The sequence below is a fragment of the Pseudonaja textilis genome, chromosome 2, assembly GCF_049901715.1.
Source record: "Pseudonaja textilis isolate UNSWEBS1 chromosome 2, rPseTex1.2, whole genome shotgun sequence".
NCBI classification, from domain to species: domain Eukaryota; kingdom Metazoa; phylum Chordata; class Lepidosauria; order Squamata; family Elapidae; genus Pseudonaja; species Pseudonaja textilis.
The window spans coordinates 215,280,062-215,301,667 of record NC_141991.1 but is presented as its reverse complement, the minus strand read 5'-3'; the positions used below and the strand labels follow the sequence as shown (position 1 = coordinate 215,301,667).

The following is a 21,606-nucleotide window of genomic DNA, read 5'->3' as shown; positions in this document are numbered from 1 at the left end:
CCTAAATAAATTTACCAGGACATACATGCTGGTATGTCAGAACATGACAAAAATTACATTCATACAATTGTATTATTAACTCTCTCATAGATGGATGGATGGATAGATGATATGTATGGATGTGTACTCATTTATTTTATAATTTGACACTTGAATATAAAATAAGGGGGCAGGGAAACCACATCTTTTTAACCCACTCATACTTGAGATGAAAAGAGCTTTAGGATAGCAAAGTTCCAAGTTCCTGCTCAACTACAGCGCGAATCTGGGCACATCGTTGGAACCGACGCAAACTAACACCAGAGCCCAAAGCTCGTTATTGGCAGCGAAGTCCAGCTGAGTTTCGTGCGGGGTTTTCTCTCTCTCTCTCTCTCCCGCGCTCTCCTCTTTTTAGGAAACCCAGGCAAAGGCGGGGCCACCGTTTAGAGCAGTAGGAAGGCAGCGCATAGTAACCCTCACCGCCAGCCTGTCAGCCAATGAGGAGCGGGCCTCGTGGATTTAGTGGGTGCCAAAACAAATGGGCTTTCTCCCCTCCCTCCGGTTCCCCCGTAGCGTCGTGGGTGTCTCTCACGACTCCGCACACGGCGCCTTCTTTTAATTATTATTTTACTATGAGCGTCACCGGGATTTTTTCCCCCTCCACTCAGAGCCGTCCGCGGCCCGTCCGCCCTTCCCTCGCCCGCTTGCCAAAGCCTCTTTTGACTCTCTCACAACCGCCTCTCTCTCGGCAGCCGCAGCCTGGTAAACAAAGGGAGATGGCGGGGGAAGATGAAACAAGCCGGACCCAAGGCCAGGGCAGCAGCGTGGTCGCTTCGTCTGAGCCGCTGTGGGAGGGGGGGACAAAGCGAGGGCCGCGGTGCCACATCTGGCGGGGGGCTAATAAAAGTGACAAATTTTCTGCCCAGCGCTGGCCCCCTGCAGGCGCCTCTCCGAATGCTCACCTAATGGCCGGCCTTCTCCCGAAAGCACGGCTGGGCCTCGTCCCTCTTCTCTCTCGCCCATTCCAGGCCGAAGGCCGCAAATCGGCTCCCAGCTCACTCAGGCCGGAGCCTTACTGCCGCCTCCCTGATACTTTTTCCTCTCCCCGCCCTTCTCTTTCCCAACCTCGAGGCGCCCAGGCAAGAAAGTCGATCTTCCCTGCCTACCGGTCTACCCAACGCTGCCCGATCTCCTGCTTCTTCCTTCAGTGGGCCGCTCTTACCTGAGCGTCGCCAGGCCTGCCTGGGCCTCTCTGGAAGACCAGCGTGGCGAAAAAGCGGCGGAAAGCGTTGCAGCCGGGCCCTTAAAAAAAGGGCTGAGGCGGCGGAGAAAGAGGCGCTCCCGGGCCGGCCTGGATCTCCTCACCCTCTCCTTGCCTCTTCCCGGCCCTTTCGCTTCGTTTGCCCCCAAAAGAAGGGGGAGGGAGCGCGACTCCTTCCGAAAGAGAGGCGGGGGAGGAGAGGAAGGAATGGGTTAAAAAAAAAATGCCTGAGGTAAGCAGGCGTGCGTCGCCGTTGCTTTAAGTCCTCCCGGCCGCCACCGCCGCCGCCGCCATCACGCTGCCGCCGGAGCAGTTTCACGCAGCCTCCTCCCCCTCCCTCATCCGATGGAAACCCCGGGCGTGATGTCAGCCGTGGGACAGAGCGGGAAGGGGAGGGAGGAGTCAGCGCGGGAAGGAAGCTGGCGGAGAGGCTCGCGCGAGCCGGGCTTGGAAGCTGAGGCGCGCGGGGAAAGCGGGGGTGGGGGCCGAGAGCGGAGTGAGCGCGCATTTGGGGAGCTTTGCCTTTCGGTCTCCACCAAAAAAAAAAAAAAAAAAAAGACCGAGCTCTCACGTGAGAGGGATTGCGGATGGGATGGTTATTTCCCCAATTCGGGCCGCTCCTAACTGGATTCGAATTTCTATCAGGTCTGAATCTCGTGTTGGTAAAATTTTTCTCCCTTCTTCCGGGTTCCCAGATCTTTTAGTCCAAGTATTATTCCGTTGAATCTGATGGGATTGCTTGATGCATTGAGTATTTGGTAAACGGAGACATCTCCGCGGGAGCAACAGACTGACTACTTTGCCTTCCTATACAATTAAGATTAATTAAAATATTTTGCCCCGGTGTGCGTTTGTAACATATACATCAGATACGTACTTATTGGATGGGGGGGGGGGGGACACTGACATAATTTGAAATTTGTTTTATCCTGACCAATGAATAAAAACTCTTAATTTTTCACTCTTCTAACTGGAAATCTGTATATAGTAATTGTCACTGCTTGAAAATTCTTCCTTTCAAAAACCTGGTTGTCAAAAAGCTAAGTAATAGGTTATATAAGGTGCCAGGTAAAATTATAGAGTGGTGGATATTTCATGGAAACTTTGCTTTATACTTAGGAAATATTGGGAATTGCTCTTGGTTGAAAATGTACATTCTAATCCCAGGATTGGGGAGGGGAATTACACCCATATTAATGCACCTAATAGGAATTTATGATTCACAAATTAAGTTTGAAGCAATTTCCTGATTTCCTTAATCTTCTTAATCCTCTTAAATATTTAATTTAAATTTAAATTTAAAACTTAGTCTTCTGAAAAACAAGATCACTTAAGTATGTTAACAATTTCTTGTTTAATCAAAATAGAAAGAAGAAAAAAATGAAATACTCCCTGTCTGTCCCATTCCATTTTTTCCTACCATTTTTGACTGTACAGTAATTCTATATTCACTCATATCCAATCTCAAAAAAGCATGGATTTATTAATAGCTTAAAATGCAGTTTCACTTATTTCCAGTTATATTGGAACAATGCAATTTTTGAAGAGTTCTGAACCCTATAAGAATTCTGCCATAAATAATTCTTAACTTTCCTATATTTCTTTCCCCCATTAGAACTCAAAAGGATTTAGATATCAAAGAACACTTAAAAAGAAACCTGATATTCTGTTTTTATTTGTACATTAAGCATTAAGAAGTTTATCACGATTGTAAATTAGAATTTGTTTGCTAGACCCACAAGGAGTTACATTCTTTCAGGAAAATAATTACATTGTCCCAGATCCAAATTATATGTTTTGTCTAATTAAAAAATAAAGCAGTAAAAGTGACAACTTAGCCTGATAGAAGACTATGTAGAAAATAACTCTCCATTTATTGTTGAAGGAAAAATAAGTACTGCTTACCAAAAAGCTGCATAAAAGCACTTTTGTAGCAAAAATGATGTGTATTATAACGTTCCTTTCAAGAATTGATTCTTTAAAGGCTCTGAGTTAAAGCAGCTATGAAACTGTCAGCAGAAATGGAGGTATGTCTAAAGGATTATTTATTGCTGGCATTTATACAGTATGCTATGCTAAGCTAGATTATAACATTAATTGTTTGATTTTACTTAGAAGAGTATTTGAACAAATTTGTGATTTATTATGATTAATCATAATGGCATGATGAAAATGAAGCAGCAGCCAAAGGAATAGGTAGTCATAATGGGTAGCTTCATTAGACTAACTTTAGGTAACATTAAGATTAGTTGGTAACAGAAATCTCTCAAAGCAATAATACTTTTATGTGCCTAACTTGTTTCTGGTCCAGGGACTACAATAGCAGGACCAGCTCAGAATTCCATGGCTTCCATAATAGGCATTGTGGAAGAGCCATGTTAATCTATAATGGTCAAATAATTAGAAAATCTAGTGACACTTTTCATGACAAATAGATTTTATCATAAGGCATAAGCTTTCATGAGATGTAGCTCATTTTGTTTGACACATCTGATGAAAAATAAATAACATAATCAGGGTTGGAAGGGACCTTATAGGTCATTTAATCCAACTCCCTGCCCAAGCGGGAGACCCTACACCATTTCTGACAAATGGCAGTCCAATCTCTTCTTGAAAGTCTCAAGTGATGGCGCTCCCACAACTTCCAAGGGCAAGCTGTTCCATTAGTTGATTGTTCTCACTATCAGAAAGTTTCTCCTTATTTTCAGGTTAAATCTCTCCTTGTTCAGTTTCCATCCTTTATTCCTTGTCTGGCCTACAAGTGCTTTAGAACAGGGGTCGCCAACCTTTTGGACCTCAGGGACCATCAAACTCATAATTTTAAATCCCAGGAACCATTAATCAGTTCTGTGGGCATGGCCTAATTTGTGGGTGTGGCTTGGTGGTCATGTGACTGGCTGGGCATGGCTTGTATGTAAATATAAATATATAAATATTGGATTTTTTTATAAAAAAGAGCAAGGTTTACCCAAAATCAGGCAAAGCAGTCAGGCAGGTTGACTTGTTCACAGATTCATTCAGAGATTTGTGTTTCTGCCATTGGCTAGCTCAGTCTGTCACATAAAATTTGCTTGCAAGCAAACTAACAAAATTAACTCACAACATATACCATGTATGTAAATATTGAATTTTTATTTTTAAAAAAGCAACTTTTACCCCAAATCAGGCAAAGCAGGCAGGCAGATTGAGTTTCTCACAGAATCATTCAGTGATCTATCTGCCATCGGCCAGCTCAGCCTCTCAAATTTGCTTGCCATGAGTCTGCACTGAATAATAGAACCTTCAATCCTATGGGAGGTTTGGCTGTGCTTAAACCGAAGATCTAAAGACTAGCTAGAAAGCAAGAAATCCAACCATTTCCTGCTTCCTAGCTAGTCTAAATCTCCCAGCACAGCAGAACAGAAGATGGTTGGAAAAAGGAAAAATTGCAATTTAGCAGACAAGTTTGCTGGGTAAGGAATGAGTAGGCAGGGAGGGTTCCCGCGGGCCATGTGGGCAGTGCAGCCTTGTGTTTCATTGCTTTGGGGGGGTGCTCTGGGGGTGAGATTTCTCTGCAGCTCACCAAAATTTTCTCAAGGCCCACTGGTTGGTAACTGCTGCTTTAGAAAATAGCTTGACTCCTTCCTCTCTGTGACAGCCCTTCAAATATTGGAAGACTGCTATCATGTCTCCCCTGGTCCTTCTCTTCACTAGACTAGCCATGCCCAGTTCCTGGAACTGTTCTTCATGTGTTTTAGTCTCCAGCCCCCTAAACATCCTGGTTGCTCTTCTCTGTACTTTTTCTAGAGTCTCAACATCTTTTTTATAATGTGGTGACCAAAACTGAATACAGTACTCTAGGTGCAGTCTTACTAAGGCTTTATAGAATGATATTAGTACCTCCCTTGATCTCGATTGTATCCCTCTGTTAATGCAACTTAGGATTGCATTAGCTTTTTGGGCTGCTGCTGCACACTGCTGGCTCATATTTAGCTGGTTGTCCACCAAGCTCCAAGAGAGCTGATACTGCCCCAAACCTATGCTTTATACTAAAATGCCAGAGTTTCAAGAAAGAAAGCTTGGGAAGGGGGTACATTTCTTTCTCTGTAATGGTCAAAAGTTCATAAATGTTGATCTTATGTATCATATTATCCCATAGGACAGGGCTGTCAAACTCCCAACCCATGGGCTGGATGTGTCACACACTAGCCACACCCACGCTCAGTTTAGCAAAGGGGGAAAAATCCTGATACATCATGTGATGCCACTGTGACGATGTGAGTTTGACAGCCCTGTTCTAGGAGAACCACTAAGATGACTATCTCTAGGCAACCCTGGAACATGGAAGGAAGGAATCTTGTTAAGGCCTTCTTGATATATGGGACACAAAACGATACTGGAATACTGACACAATTGTTCCGGGGTGCCCTCTGTGAGACATTGGCTAACCCCTGGTTTTCTAAAAAATTCCATGCAATGAAACATTCTAGAAGACCTCAAAAGCACAAATAGTGTGAGACTTGCCAATATAGTCTTGACTATTATACTTAACATGTGGCAGTGAAAGCTCAAAAAAAGAGGCTTTTTTGACTTTATTTCATCTGGAACTTCCTAAATCAAGCTAAGTCTAAAAATGCTAGAAAATTCCTAGAATCCTGGTAGTCAGACAAATCAGGCATCGATAGGCACATAAACATCTATGTACCATTCAAGAGAGGTAATCATTCAAATGAGGAAACCACAACACCTGGCTATCAATCAACATCTAGATAAGCAGCCCCAATCAAGAAACAACCAACTCCATAAATAACAGGCTAATCAAGAAACCACCAAGAACACCCTCAACCAATACTGATAAGACTGGATGCTTGTCTATAAATAGAGGGCAAACCATGCCTTATAATACTGATGATGTTAATGAAATAGGCAAATGAAACATCTGCAAGAAAACAACACCAAGGACCCTCCTCCACAAAGGCTTACTTTGTTTCTCCCTCGAGTAACACTCTGGCAGAATGGTTTAGGATAGGAAAAGACTTATAGGTAGTCCTTTCTTAGTGACTACAATTGGGACTACCAATTCTGTCACTAAGCAAATTGGTAACTAAGTGAAACATCACGGATCATAACAAACTTAGATGTCACTTCCATTGCAGTCAAGTGAGTCACTGAGGGCTACTAAGTGAGATGTGATGACCAGTTGAAATTTTACTGCTGACTTCTCCATTGACTCAGCTTGTAAGACTCAGTTTGTTGTAAGACACACTGGCTGTGAAGAGCACAAATGGCAAATGATCATAAACACCTGCTAGTTGTGAAGTGCCTAAATGTCAATCACTTGGCCATGGGGTGCTAAATGGCCATACATGTGATCATAAAATTACTTTCTCCACACAGTCGTTACCTTGAATAGTTGCTAAGCATGGCAGTCATTAAGCAAGGTCTATGTGTACTGCTATCTTCCCTAGAAAACCATGTCATACATTTATAAGACCCTTTGGGAATAAAATTGCTTGAAACAACTTGAATGTTGCTTTTGATACAGTATCTGATTTAACTGAATAGGTGAGTCTTAGTTTGTAACTGATTAAAAAAAATAATTAATTTTAAAAAAAAAAATACAAAAAAAAAAAAAAAAAAAAAAAAAAAAACAAAAAACCCCCCACCCCACCCCCCCAAAAACCCCCCCCCCCCCACCCACAAAAAAAAAAAAAACCACACCCAAAACACACACAAAAAAAAAAAAACAAAAAAAAAACGCAGAGTTTATTGCCAAGTTATGGGATAATGGAATAATAGAGTTGGAAGGGACCTTGGAAATCTAGTCCAACCTCCTGGTCAAGCAGGAAGCCCTATATCATTTCAGACAAATGATTGTCAAATCTCTTCCTAAAAACTTCCAGGATTGAAACATCCACAACCTCTGGAAGCAAGTTGTTCCACTGATTATTTTAATGGTCAGGAAATTTATCCTTAGTCATAAGGTTCTCTCCTTGATTAGTATCCATCCATTGCTTCTTGTCCTGCCTTCAGGTGCTTTGGAGAATAGGTTGACTCCCTCTTCTTTATGGCAACCCCTTAGATATTGGAACACTTTCATCATGTCACCTAGTCCTTCTTTTCATTAAACTAGACATACTCAATTCTATCAATGATTCTTTATATGTACTTCTGTTGATATCCCAATTATATCCTTTCCTAGGGAGGGAGAGCCCAGGTACAGTTGGACATATGCTGGTTAACTTAGAGTTAGTTATGCACTTTAGGTAGCTTGAGCTTGGTGTGGAAACTACAGCTAGTACAGAACATGTTGAGGCACTTAGCTGTGCCTGTGTTGCACCTTTGTTGATGTAACTTCATTTATTTCCAGCTTGCTATTAAAGAGCTTTGTTTTGGTTATGACATAAAAGAACCTAAATAATTTGGGTATCAGAGTATATGTCAGGTTGCCTTTGCTTTTTAAACCATCAAGATTATATTATATGTATGAAGACTTTCCAACTGCCATCTGGTGGTAATTCATGGGCGGCCTCTACAGTGCTTCTGAACTCTGAAATGATGTTTCACTTGTTTTTCTTCCTCTCCTAAAACTGTAGGATAGGGATAATCCAATTGAATTAATTGTGTGGTCATTTAGAACAGATAAAATAAAGTACTTCTTTTACTTAATACATATCCCATGGAATTCACTGCGACAGGCCATGAAGATGGTTTCAGAATAAAAAAAACTAGATAAATGGAAGACAAATTTAGAGAGCTATTTGTCTAGAAAAATTAGGAGCAGTAAGCCTTCAAGCCTTACTTGTTGGTTCAGCATCTTCTGCTTTTGAGCATCAGTGCCGTTTAGTTGGCCAGCCACTGTGACCAGACACTGTTCAAAGATGAAGCATAGCCTTATTAACCAGATAATTCCTATGTTATATATTGTACAATTATTAAGGCAGTGTCAGGGTTTCTGACACAATTCTTACTTTAATAGCAATATAAAGACTTCAGCCAACATTTTGTTTGCCGTTCTCTTAGATTTAATAAATAACCACTATTCTCTAATAAACATAATCACTTGAATGATCCATTTACCTCTAAAATCTGTGAGGAGAATTTGGGAGATTGTATAGAAGGTATTGTGGAATATCAATCACGGAGATAGATTTTCACTTGTGCAGAAGAACATTTTTCTTCCCAAACTGTTCTGAAGGGCTCCCATCCTTCAGATGCAACATTGGGAGGAGAGGTTGCACTGGGAAACTAAATTCATTCTAATGGCTGGTAAATTCATCCAGGTACAACTACACCTGGATGCCTTTGGAATGGATAAAAGCTGAGTCATAATAAGGTGATGAACTTCCAGGTGCAATTCAAGATACCAGTTATTAATTAATAGCTCTTTATGGCCTAGGACCAGATTAATGGCTCTTCCCAATTGTTTCTACCCATCCTACCTGATCTGGCTGGAATCAGTTTGGTATCAGGTGGCACTGAAATCAAATATAGGTAAGTATATAAGTATACTTATATAAAACTAAATATTTTGGAATAAGTCCAGAAAAACATTCACTTGTTGACCCATATCAATAAGACTTGATTGTTCATTTGCCTGAAAGTGTTACTGATGATTAGAATTGTTCCTTGAAAAGTTTTGAAAATCTTCCACTTCTACAATGCCTCCAAGTCCATTATGTTTTCAAGTACTTTTGTAATGTCACACTCCTGTGATTAATTGCAAGACCATAAATCATATTATTAAGATTTAATTTTATTAATTTTACTTTTCATTTCATTTTATTAAGCTAATGAATATTACTTTATAATTTTGAGTAAAAGATTCTGGCTCCCTCTAATGGAGAAATGCCATAGATTTTCTGCCTGAAAATCATATTTTATGTGAGAGAAAACCCAGCATTGAAAGTTTTTGGTATTGTAGTTATATATTTATATGTAATTATAAATGAGAAATGAAATAAAATTTTATTTTAATTAGTGTCAAGATCACTCTTATTTTTATTTTGATCAATATTATATAGCTCTAAGAAACCAGAAACATGAATTTTAAATCCTAAATGTTTTCTTTTAGGATTTGTACAAAGTTCCCTAATGCTGTTGCCTTTATTCCAACACCATGGCACGCCATGATTTGCATAAACACCAGTTCTTGACTAAACCAAGATAGGTTGGCTTTACATATGCAAAACTATAAGAATTGGCTTACAAACAGCAGAGATTGGATTCACACAATCTGTTCAGCCATAAACAAGCGAATTGTATTTTAGTTTAAGCCAGGGCTGTCAAACTCTCAGGTCCTGGACCAGATGCGTCATGTGCTGGCCACGCCCATGCCCAGTTTAGCAAAGGGGGGAAGTCTCAATACATTCCATGACACCACTGCTAGGACGTGAGTTTGACACTTCTGATTTAAGCACAATACGTAAATCCATATTCTTCTTTGCCCTGAATCAATTAGCTCTGCTTTACTTGGTATATGTGTATTTTTTGGAACAAAGCAAGCATTATGTCTAATTTAAAAAAGAACCAATTGAATCTGAGGACTGACACACTTTGAAGAAACATAGTGAGAAATTGTTGAATGACAAAAGATTTCCAAGGGGTTTTTTTTGCAGCAGCCTCCCTAGCCCTACCCATTTCAATTAGGAAAGGATTATTTCAGCATTCTGCTTTGGCATAAAAAATTATTATGCCAATAAGTATTTATTTAAGTATCTATTTGCAAATACTAGTTGAAGATTTGTTGTTAGGATCAGGGTTATGTCAAAAGCTTTTCATTGATGTGCTCTCACTGGGATGTTTAAGAAAGTCTTTTTACATTATTGATTTAAAATACAGTCAAGTCTATAAAGTCACATCCATTCTTGCAATGCCAACATGTAAAATTTACTGACCACACTGCAATCCCTATCTTGTTCTACAGTATTTTATCAGTTCCAATCATGGGCAAGTCCTATTGCAAATATAAAAATCTATGCCTGCTCTGGCTTTGTTACTCTCTTCTTTTAGTACAGCACAACTACAATATCTACAACGACTACTACCATTTCCTGGGCCTCAGAACTCTGTCTGTATGCTCTAGTCTGCTTGGTCTGCTCATCCTTCTGTATCCCAACTAGGCATCTTCCAAGTTAAAGTGCTATAAAGATACAAATACGAAGGCACAAAGTCAGAGTCAAAACTGAGGGAGAAAAAAAAAACCCTTATGATTGTGTAACCAATCAGATCTTCTATAGTTTTAGACAAACTAAATAGAATAGCTGCTAGACAAGAAACTACTTCAAGGGAAGGAAGTGAAGCAATAATGATACATATAGGAAGACAGGCAGATAAAGTGAAACATGTCCTCTCTGATTACCAAATAATAGTGGAGTTCTGCTTTCTTCCAAGTTGATGAAAGGCTAGACAGATGCTATTGTCTAAAATAGAGTGGGATAAGATGAGCTGATGGCATGAAAGGAACTCAGAAAATCAGATGTTAATGGGGAAACCAAAGGCTGGGAGTGACAAGGAGAAAAATAGGATCATCACTAGACTTTACCTTCAAGATGTGAAACTGAACAAATTTTAAACACCATGAAGCTCCCATTGAATTATATTGGAATAAAGGAAGCAATACTCCCTATTTCTACCAGTTCATGAGTTAGTAATTATATTTATCTAGAAACAATATCAAAGAAAAATCAAAGAAAAACAAGGGAAATTTGTATTGTTGTAGCATGATTGTGCTGTGGTGAACTAGAAGATGATATGTTCTAAAATAGTACAATAGAAGTCTTCTTATTGTTAAAGCCTTCCTTCCTTCCTTCCTTCCTTCCTTCCTTCCTTCCTTCCTTCCTTCCTTCCTTCCTTCCTTCCTTTTGGTGGCAAGTAGAAATGGACAATAGGAAACTATTTAACAATATTTGTAACTTTCCCAGAATCATAAAAATAAAATGAGTGGCTATATAAATTGTAATAATAAACAAATAAGATAGTGTGAAATATTTGCAGAACAATTCCTCTTTAGTGAAGATCTGGGTTCGTCTAGTTTTTTTTATATCTCAAATAGACAGAAAGGGTTACTTCCTATATTGTACCCATGGTATGGTTTCTCTCAGGAGTTGCAAGTAGCCTCCAACCCATTCTCTTTCTCTCTTCAGGGAAGAGTCAGGCAACTTCCTGTACAGTGCAATCAAGTTGGATTATTAATTATTACAATTTTTATTTATGTTTTGTTTTGCACTGGTAATTGCCTTGAGTACCCTGTGGGCTGAAAGACAGAATAGGAATTAAAATTGAAATAATAAATGTTCATGCTTCAGCTGCTATCTTGTCTGATTTAAAAAGAAAAAGGAACTAGCTTGGCATAGTTTGTTGAATGTTTCACCTGCAGTTTCTGTCAGTGGTATTCCCAGCTCTAAACATCAGGGGAGGAAGATTGCTGTAGTCAGGGCTTTTTCTCCAATTAGTCATGAAGTTTCTTATTACAAATGAATTTTGCAAAGATGTTTGACTGGGTTTCTGCCATTTCTAGGCTGCTAATTTCAACAGCCTCTTTTAAATGCATAAAGATGTTGCATATTTAAATGCATCAGATTTGCATTTTCATTAGAAATTGGAACATTTCAGTAACCCCCCCATAGATACAATTGTTCTGCTAAAAAAACTATAATAGAATAATGATAAAGATGTTAAACTCGGAGCATGGAGAATGGTTCAAATAGATGGCTTTAGGTCTTCCACAATCTCTCCTTTAGCTTGTTCATTTTTATAGGGTTGTGGTAGTGATGAGAAGAGACTTTTATGTACATTTCCTTCTGCACTAATTTAAAAAGTAAACACAACTGTGCTTCAAAATGAGATTGCAGCAAATAAATTTAATAAACTAAATAAATGGTGTTTGGGATGTTTTATCAAGTCAATCTTGAATACACTAAAAAGAGAATCCTTTATAATTTGGCAAGTAACACAAGTGAAGCTCTTCCATCAGCTCTGCCACCCAAGTCTATGACCCAACATTTCTCCAAGTGAGTGGGACACAATAATCATTACCCAGTGATTTATATTCTAGGATAGTAGGTTGTGTGAACCCAGTCTGGGTAATTAGTTTAGAATTATGCAAATCCAGGCAGTTGAACATGGTTAATCATAGATAAGTATGACATACCCACATTTTACTAGCTTCCTACTTAAATAAGTAAAGTCGTCAGTAATAATTCTATCAAGAGCAGGGGTGTCAAACTCTCATTGTCACATCATCTCATGACATATCACAACATTTTTCCCCTTTGCTAAAATGGAAGTGGGCATGGCTAACATGTGATGCATCCGGGCTGTGAGTTTGACACCCCTGATCTAGAGGATAATGGAATGTATTTCTTAATAGTAAGTTGTAGATGACGTTAACATAATTTCATCCTGATCCTCCCGTCACCTCTTTGTCCACTCTTGCCCCTGCCTGAAACATGTAATGGAAAGCAAATGAATTGTCCCTGAGGCAAATTTTGACCAAAGATCACAAGGGAAAACCTTTCTGGCCTCAGTTCTTTGAATTAATATGGATATGTCACTGAGTTGGTGGATTGCTGTACTAAATATTAATAAAGTGTTTATAGGTTGAAATAGAACCATTAGAATTAGTTTTTTCAGCTTTCCTTCTCCCCACTAATATAGATGAAAAGGCCAAGTTATCATCCTCTTGGGAGGCTAACAACTATGGCCCCTAGCAGCAACTTCTTCAAAGACTAGTCTGTTCAGAGGAGAATTGCTGACCTGAGGTGAATTGTACTCAGTTGCCAGGAAGTTCTCTGTGTCTTGGCCATTAAAGTTTAATTGCTAGGTTAAGCTTAACTATATCAACATAATTGTGTATTACTAGAGCTTTTTAAGTGAGAGGTTAATGGTCTTGCTCCACTAATTTAAGGCACATGGGATTTTATTTTGCACATAAGGTGTAGATTAGTTGGCTACAGTTTTTGTAATGAGGTTACATGTGCCCCTGCTGACATTACACCTCTCTCTGGGGTGGTCTTAGGCAAAATCTTCAAATTAGGGGTCAGCTCAAATGATGAGCAAGTAGGGTTGATGGATTTATGTTCCTTTGCAGTCTTTTTTTTGTGGTGGGGTGACAAAATTGTATCTTTGGTGGCTTTTCCTCTTCCTAGCATTTTCTAAGCCTTATTTTTGCATTAACAGTGAGTGGCTGTGGCTGTTTAGCACATAAGGTCAGGGATATTATTGTTGTTGGTTTAAGATGCTAATGTCCTTCCTCATTCAAGATTGGTGCACAACTTGGAGCTCCTTCTATGCCTGCACCTACTGTTTAAGGAACAGGTGGCAGCTGTGGCAAGGAGTGTCTTTGCACAGGTTCATCTGACATACCAGTTGCATCCTTTCCTTAATTGAGAAGCTGTTCATATAGTTACTGATGCCCTGAGCACCTCAGAACTGGATTGTTGCAATGTGGCCTATAGGGAGGTGCCTTTGAAGACACTCAAAAGCTAAATTATTTCAAAATGCAGGAGCACTCAATAATTGGCATCTTGTAGCATGCCCATGTGTCACTACTGTTGCAAATACTGCATTGGTTGCCAGACAGCTTCTGAGTACAGTTTAAGGTGCTGTTTATTATTTATACAACCCCATATGACACAGAGCCTACATATCTGAAGGATCACTTATCTCTAACTGTTTTTGCTAACCCAATATGTTCTGGCAAAGGAGACATTCTTCAGGTCCCCTCTATTAAATGTTGTCATTTAGTGTCTAGTGTTTGAAATAATAAAATTGTTTATTTATATTATGTCTTGTAAAAACCAAAACATGATCTATTTCCCATGAGAAGCTGTTTGTATTTTATAATTAATTCCAAAATTATGGAAAATTGAAAAGTACCTGTTGATTGGATATTATAAGGTACGAACCTGGGATGACCATGGCAGAACTGAAAGAGATAGTGCAAGACAGAGGTGCATGCTGATTCATAGAGTGGCTGAGGGTTGGACATGACTGAATGGCTGACGATAATGATGACTGAGCCATGGTGGCACAGCGGTTAGATTGAAGTTTTGCAGGCTATTTCTACTGACTGCCAGCTGCCTGCAATTTGGCAGTTCAAATCTCACCAGACTCGAGGTTGACTCAGCTTTCTATCCTTCTGAGGTTGGTAAAACGAGGACCCAGATTGTTGGGGGAAATATGCTGACTCTGTAACTGTTTAAAGAGAGACAAAAAGCACTGTGAAGTGGTATATAAGTCTAAGTGCTATTGCTATTTTATAATAGCTACTGGTATGTGAGAGTTGGATAAAGTTTGCTTCATTCTAATTGGTACAAATTTATCTGAACTATCAGCTGAAGTAAAAGTAAATGTAAGTATTCAAATTAACAGGTGGATGGACATATATGTTTCCAGGTTTATTAATGGTGAACAGATGTATCTATCAAAGAAGTTTATAGCTGGTAATCGTGTTGAATGAGAACTTGGGACAAAAAGAGACCAGTAAACAAGGCAATTTAATCCTTTAGCCATACCTTGCAAAAAATGTTTAATAGAATATTTACATAGAATCTTTTATGTGAAAAACAATAAATAATGGGAAATATTTATTGTGCAGAGCCAGACATAGTACACTATGGAACGAACACATGTTATGCTCCTGATTTTTAAGACATTGCTAAAACAAAATAAACAAAAATCTTGTGCAATGCTCAACTTTTCCACCTTGCCATCCTATGCTGAAACCAATCCTGTAGCTTCCCTCTGCCCATAGATATGCCTGTATCTATGTATGTGTGAATATGTACCTGCAGCAACTATATTCCAAATACAAATTAGAACCAAGCCAGAGTAGGAAATAGGGGAAAATCACATTTTGATAGATTAATTATGGGGAGGGGAATCTATTAATCACAAAGTCTGTAAAATATAAAAGTATGCCATCACCTCTCATATCTTGACACGAATGATGTCAATTTATCTAGTAAAATCTGTATGCAAATTATGTTAATCAGACAAAACTGTTTTTTTGCATACAAAGTCATTGATTTTACTAAATCACAAGTTTATTATAACACACTTATTAAATTGATCAATTGCTAGTGCTTGCACACTTTTAAGCAGAAAGAGCTAAAGCCTATTCATCCCAAGTTGTCCCTACCCATTAATGTATCTTGGAGTTCCCTACGGAGCCCGTCAGCTCTGAACACATGTCGCAGCAAGTCAGTTGGCAATGGAGAATATCACCTTGGCTCTGCTGATGCCCGGATCTGTATTGCTGTTTGTGCTGAAGGTTGCTTTAGAATGACTCAACAGACCTGTGAGCTGCAGGATGGATTCCGAAACAACTGCGGGCTGAAGGATAGATTCTGAAACAACTATGGGGCTGGAAATGGTTTTTTTTCCATGGATTGATATAATGCATATTGTTAGAGGGGGTTGGGGAACATATAGGTGGTAATTAAGCATTGAGTTAAGACATGGTGAAGGTGGGGATCAGTTAGTGAGGGTTGGAAGAGGTAAGGATGTAGACATGTTGTAGGGTTAATAGCATTTAGAGATAATAGGCAGGGATGGGATCCGACTGGTATAACTACCGGTTCTGTTGCTCTGCATGGTGTGCGCATGCGTGAGTTGCGTGAGTCGCGCAAGTGCAATTTACGACCTGCTGAGCTGCCTGGACAGCTGATTAGTGCTGCGTGTGGGTGCGCAGTTGTTGGAAAAGCCCGTTCTTCCTGCTTTTTCAACTGCAGCTGTGTTGCACAAAGCAGCTGCAGTTGAAAAAGCAGGAAATAAAGGTCAGGTAAGAGCCCAGGCGGGTGGGTGGGCCACAACAGCAGCAGACACAGAACCAGTTCCGTGTCTGCTGCTCTTCAGAGCTACCAGTTCTGTAGAGCCAGACAAAATTGGTAGAATCCCACCCCTGATAATAGGTTAGGCATGACCAGGACTAGAACTGCATATAGGCCAGGGTGTGGTGGGTGGGTGTCTCATGATAATGGGAAAGAAAGCAAACTCAAACCCAATGCTAACCTTGCCTGGCTTTTAGCCATTCTTGCCTGCTTAGAATATTCGTTGTTTGCTGAATAAACCATCATTGTACTACAGAGGAGCTGGAGTTTGGATTCATTTAAAGACAAATCTTCAATACTCAAGGACTGGCTGAGAGATGGGGTAGTAAGATACCTGGATGAATTAGGCCTTTTATTGTATGTATAGTTGCTGACGAGAGGAGGTAAGAATAAAAGTTTGTCCAAAAACAAGTTCAAATTTCCTTATCTCTGATTTGAACATCATATAACACGAAGGATCCTTGGTGCTCTCTGAGCTTGATTGTTTTCTTTCAGATGTTTCATTACAGAAACTAGGCAACATCATCAGTGCAAATAGGAAGTGGGGTTTGCTCTCATTTTATATTCGATTGGCTTGCCCTGCTAGTATTGGAGGGGGTGGTTTTGATGGTTCTTTGATTGGGCTGCTTACTATTAGCCTATTTGGCAGTTCCTTGACTGAGGTATTGCTTGCTTCTTGTTTCTTGAGTTAATCTCTGCTTGTCTGAGTGTTAATTGCTGGTGAGGAGGTGTTCTGATCTTTTTGTTCCCCTTTGGGCTTGTTTATTGTCTCTTCAGAATGGTATATAGATTTTGCTTATGTATATTTGTCAGAGTGCCAGGCTTCTAGGAATGTGCTAATATGTTTTAAAGATGTCAGATTTTAAAGAAACCCTTTAGACTTTTCACTTAAGTATCTGTCTGTATTGGATAGTTTCTCTTAAACCAGAAATATCTTAGATCAAACATACAGTAGTATTTTATTTGTACAAGATTCTTGAAACCACCATTCGAAGAGTCAGATTGATTGATTATGTGCCATCAAGTTGTTAACTGTTAGCAACCACACAGATTTTCTCCCTGACGGTCTGTTCCTAATCTGGTCTTCTAACCTCATAGCTCTCATTGTTTTGAGTCTGTCTACCTTAGTGCTGTTTTTCTTGTAAAAAAATCCTCTAAAAGTTGAGTTGTCACTAATTATTTGCTACGTTAACGATGTTTTTTCTAACAGATTATTGTACTTTTTATTACAGTAGTGACATTTATTACATTAGGCTAGAAACCAGGAAACTGGGTTCCAATCTTGTTTTAGGCACAAAGCCAGCTGGTTGACCTTGGGCTACAGTAGTTCTTGATTTACAATCATTTGTTTAACAATGTCAAATTTACAAAGACATTGAATCAAGTAACTTATGACAAGTCTCCAAAGCATATTAGATTTCCTAATGCAGTAAAATTTTGTTTAGATTTATCCCATTGGTCTAATCTACCTGTTGGTTAAGCAGGGCTGTGTTAGTCTACTAGTTGACCTGTATGGCCAAGAAACTTAATGGCCTGAAATAAACATGAGGTACATGAAATAGGCAACCATAGTCTCTCTGTTTTCATGTTTTTACTTGCCCATAGCTTGGTTTGGATTAGCGGGTCTCCATTTTATGGGATTCAGTGCAGCAGCATTTACTCTTAAATTGTTTCTTTGGGCTTGTCTGTGTGTATTAGACCTGTTTAATTTATGATGCCTGTACACATACTATCGGACAGTACATGAATATAGTTGAAAATGTATGGAATGATAAATGGAATAGAATGTTATGGTACAACTATGAAAAAAACAGTTATAATTATGACGTACAACACTATGTATTTAAAAGAGACTATAGTGTATGACTATGAGAATAATGGTTATAACTAGGGTGTATACTATGATGTATATTTAAAAAGGACTTGATATAGCCAGTACATTGTGATGTATACTGGAAATATGATGTATAATAACGAAAAATGTACAAGTGCCTTGATGACGCAAATAGCACAGCTCTTCTTCAAATAAAGTCTTATCCAAGCCTAATATTTGTCAAAAATAATTGAAAGGAAGAAGGGGAGGAAATACAAGTAAGAAGAACATTGTAAGCAAGAGATGTTGAGTATGTTTTATTATGATTAAATAACATTTAATGCTTATAGCTTCCTGCTACTTCACAGTCCCCTTGGAACACTTCAACTCCCAGGATGCTGTTCTTCTGGGTACAAATAATCAGGGAGGAGATGGGTACTTCTAATTCATACTAGGCATTCTCATATTTTACCATTATAAAGTAACAAGAAGCCCTTTATCCCTATTCAATCCAAAGAGACAAAAAGAAAAGAAAAAGAAAGAAAAGTTCAAATATCATAGAGATTTGCAGAATATATGTAGCTGATGGTTGAACTATGTAGAGCTTGGTACTTTCTGAGTTTGCTTGTTTGCTTGCAGACATTTTGCTATCCAGCTAGATTCTAGATTCTGATAATGTTACTTAGTTGGATAATGAAATGTTTGCAAGAAAACAGCTAACTCAGGAAACACCAAGGACTCCATTGATAAAATTCTTTTCAATTTGAACCCCTACTTCTTTCCTCTGGGCTTTAAGCAGAGCAGTAAGTGTTCACCTTGCTTTCCTTTACAGATTAAGTTTAGGAAATGGAAACAGGTATGAAGCAACAGTCTCCTACAATGTGAAATAGAATGAAAGCAAAAGAAACAAAAATTTAGCTTGATAAAGATTTCAATTTCATAACTAAGCTAGAAAAAAACTTTATTTCAGTTCTGCAACACTACTAAAATTGTAGAAACACAGAGTCAAGAATTGCTGTCAGACTGACTCAGAATCTCCATGTGGAAAGGACAGAATGGAGAAGGCAAACTTCTGCAATCTTGTCACATAATGTTCCAGGCATACAAACTATGCTTCTGGTGATAATCTGTGGTAACTTGATAGCATGAGGATAGAAAATGAGCTGGAGCAAACAAACAAACAGATAAGATTTCACACCAGCACACATGAGAGGGGAATGTTGAAATGGGCAAAAAGGTGGGATTGGAAATTTGTGATTTGGTCTTGGAATCTGAGTGGGAGATGCTTTATTCAGAGTGATTCAAGATCACCAAAGAGAGATCAGCAGCAAAAAACTGCTATGTAAGTAGGTGAACAACATGGTGTGGAATGTGTCTTCCTAGTGAAGATGTTAGTGGAAGAAGGCAACAGGAAGAAGTTTAAGATAGCATTAGATACAAATGATTGCCCGTTTTAAGTGAAAACTTTTATTAATTCGCCCGGGAGTTTAATAAAGCTGCATACTTGGCTTTAGGTTAGAATAGGCAAATATCATTAGTAGAGGTAATACTACTACAAGCAGGAAGATAGTTAATCTCAAAATGATAGAGCAGTTAGGCCTACTTGCTAAAGTAATTCATTACATCCCATTTCTTTTGAAAGAAGATGCTAAAAAGGGAACAGGGAACAGGGAACAGAAACTCTATATGAATTAATTGAATGCCAATTGCATAATTATTTGACTGAAAGAGTCAAGGTCATTTAGAAAGTTGTATCTTTCCAACCTTGATATGCCACAAATAAAAAGGAAAAATGCCCTGGTTCACAAGAAGGCTCTTGCATGCTATACCTTCTCTAGTCAATCCCAAGAATCCACAAGAATTAAAATCAGGGAACTTTTTCAATTCTGAAATTTTGCATTTTTCTCTCACCTGAAAATTCATAATAAACCTCTAAACCATTAGATATCACTGAACTAAAATACATTTCTCAATGTTCACCCTGTTAGCTTGGGTTACTGAGTATGATGTTTCAACATCTAGAATGTCACTAATTAAAAATGAAGGAATAAAGGGGTAAATGACTACAAAAAAGCTTTATTATTTCTTCTCTCACCGGCCACCCAATTTATAAACGAAATAATTCTTTCCATCTGTCAGTAGATGTCCTCAGTTCCATATGTTATCTTCATGTTTGCTTCCAATATTTTTATCTTTAAATTACATTTGCCTGGTTTGTATATAACATGTTCAGTTTCTTTACCCAATTATTTGTAATTAGCTGAAGTATCTACAAATTATAGTTTCAACTTTCTAGAGGTTATTTTTAGGTGTCATAAAGTTAAATGGATTTAACAAAGTATCTGCTAGAATATCTATTGGACATTATAAGCCAATGTATGAATTAGCCTGGTTGGCACAGATGAACAAAAGAGTAAGGCAAAACAAGACAAAGTGGCAGTGTGTATGAGGTTAAGCAGGACTAAAATATTAATAGGAACTCTGTATTTACCATCCTAAACTTCTATAGAGGAATTTAGTAAGTTTGGGAAAAGATAACTTGAAAAAGAGAACTGATTTGAAATATTGAGGGTGAGGGTGAGAGATTGAGAGGATATTCATATGAAGGATCTTACTAGCCAAATTAAAGTCCTTATCAAATATGAATAATTTAACAATCTCCTATAATAGCATTTGGACTTGATAATCTCTCTTTTTTTTAAAAAAATCTGTCTTTTCATCAGAATAATGAAGAATAACTTTATACAGTTGTTAAATCCTTCTCCTCCCTTTTCGTCTGTAACCTCTGTAAGTTTTAAATCTGGCATTTTTCCAAAGATAAAACTGCTAATATAACCTGGCATACTTTTATTGCTTTGACACAATAACTCTAAGCACATGAATGTCAGCTATTTGGTACAGCCAGCAAGTCATCACAACAAATTCTTTCCTTGCCCACAGCCAATATGGGGTAAGATTGCTAATTCTTCCAGACTACATTTTTCTCAAATGGACTACATTTTGAAACAGAACATATGCATAATCAGTTATCGTAAGCCATTATTCTGACATTTTTAACAGTTAACAGTTTTAACAATTGGAAAATCCCAGTGAAAATGGCAAGCAGCTTTAGAAAAACAAAGATGACTGATTTTTAAAAAAATTCTCTAATTTTGTCTTCATGAATAAACTGAGATTTTATAACAATCACACTTAAGAGTATAAATTGATATCTTCTCAAAATCTGCAGCTCCCATACATGTGAAGTGATACTTTAATCTAGACACATTTTTATGGTAATATAACAATCATATATAAAATCTTAAACCATAATTTTTGTGGATGTCTATAGTTTCTCTCTTGAGGGCCATTGATTTCCCGCAAAATGTGTGCAATTTTGCTTGGAAGATGCGGGGATTTTATTTTATTTTTTCATCTAGGAAATGGTTTCCGTTTGGAAATGGAATTAGGAGTTTGTTGTCATGGCAACAAAGATTTCAGTACTTCTGCTTCCTACAATCTTTCTCTCATGCTGCATTTCTAGTGCTTATCAGTGTTTGATCCACTGAGTGAGCTTGGTGATACAGATATGTAGAATAAAGTTCAAAGTAGTCACCTAGAATATATTTCTGTGGATCAGGGCAGCTGTCAGCATATTCCAGCTGTGTATTAACACAATGTCCATTTGTTGAGCAACTATAACTAATCTATTTTTAAGGGGAAGGTTTTATGGTATATATGACTAAAATTGGGGAAAAGAA

General features: G+C 38.4%; 1 protein-coding gene across 2 annotated transcripts in view; it reads right to left on the bottom strand.

Moving 5' to 3' along the window:
* CHD1 (chromodomain helicase DNA binding protein 1) overlaps window positions 1-1,594 on the bottom strand; it is a 62,929-nt gene extending 61,335 nt beyond the window's left edge. For both annotated transcript variants that reach the window (XM_026719405.2, XM_026719423.2), the window contains exon 1: window positions 1,202-1,594. The gene's annotated coding sequence lies outside the window, so the exon portion shown is untranslated. The remainder of the gene's footprint in view (window positions 1-1,201) is intronic.
* Between the last annotated feature and the right edge of the window lie 20,012 nt (window positions 1,595-21,606).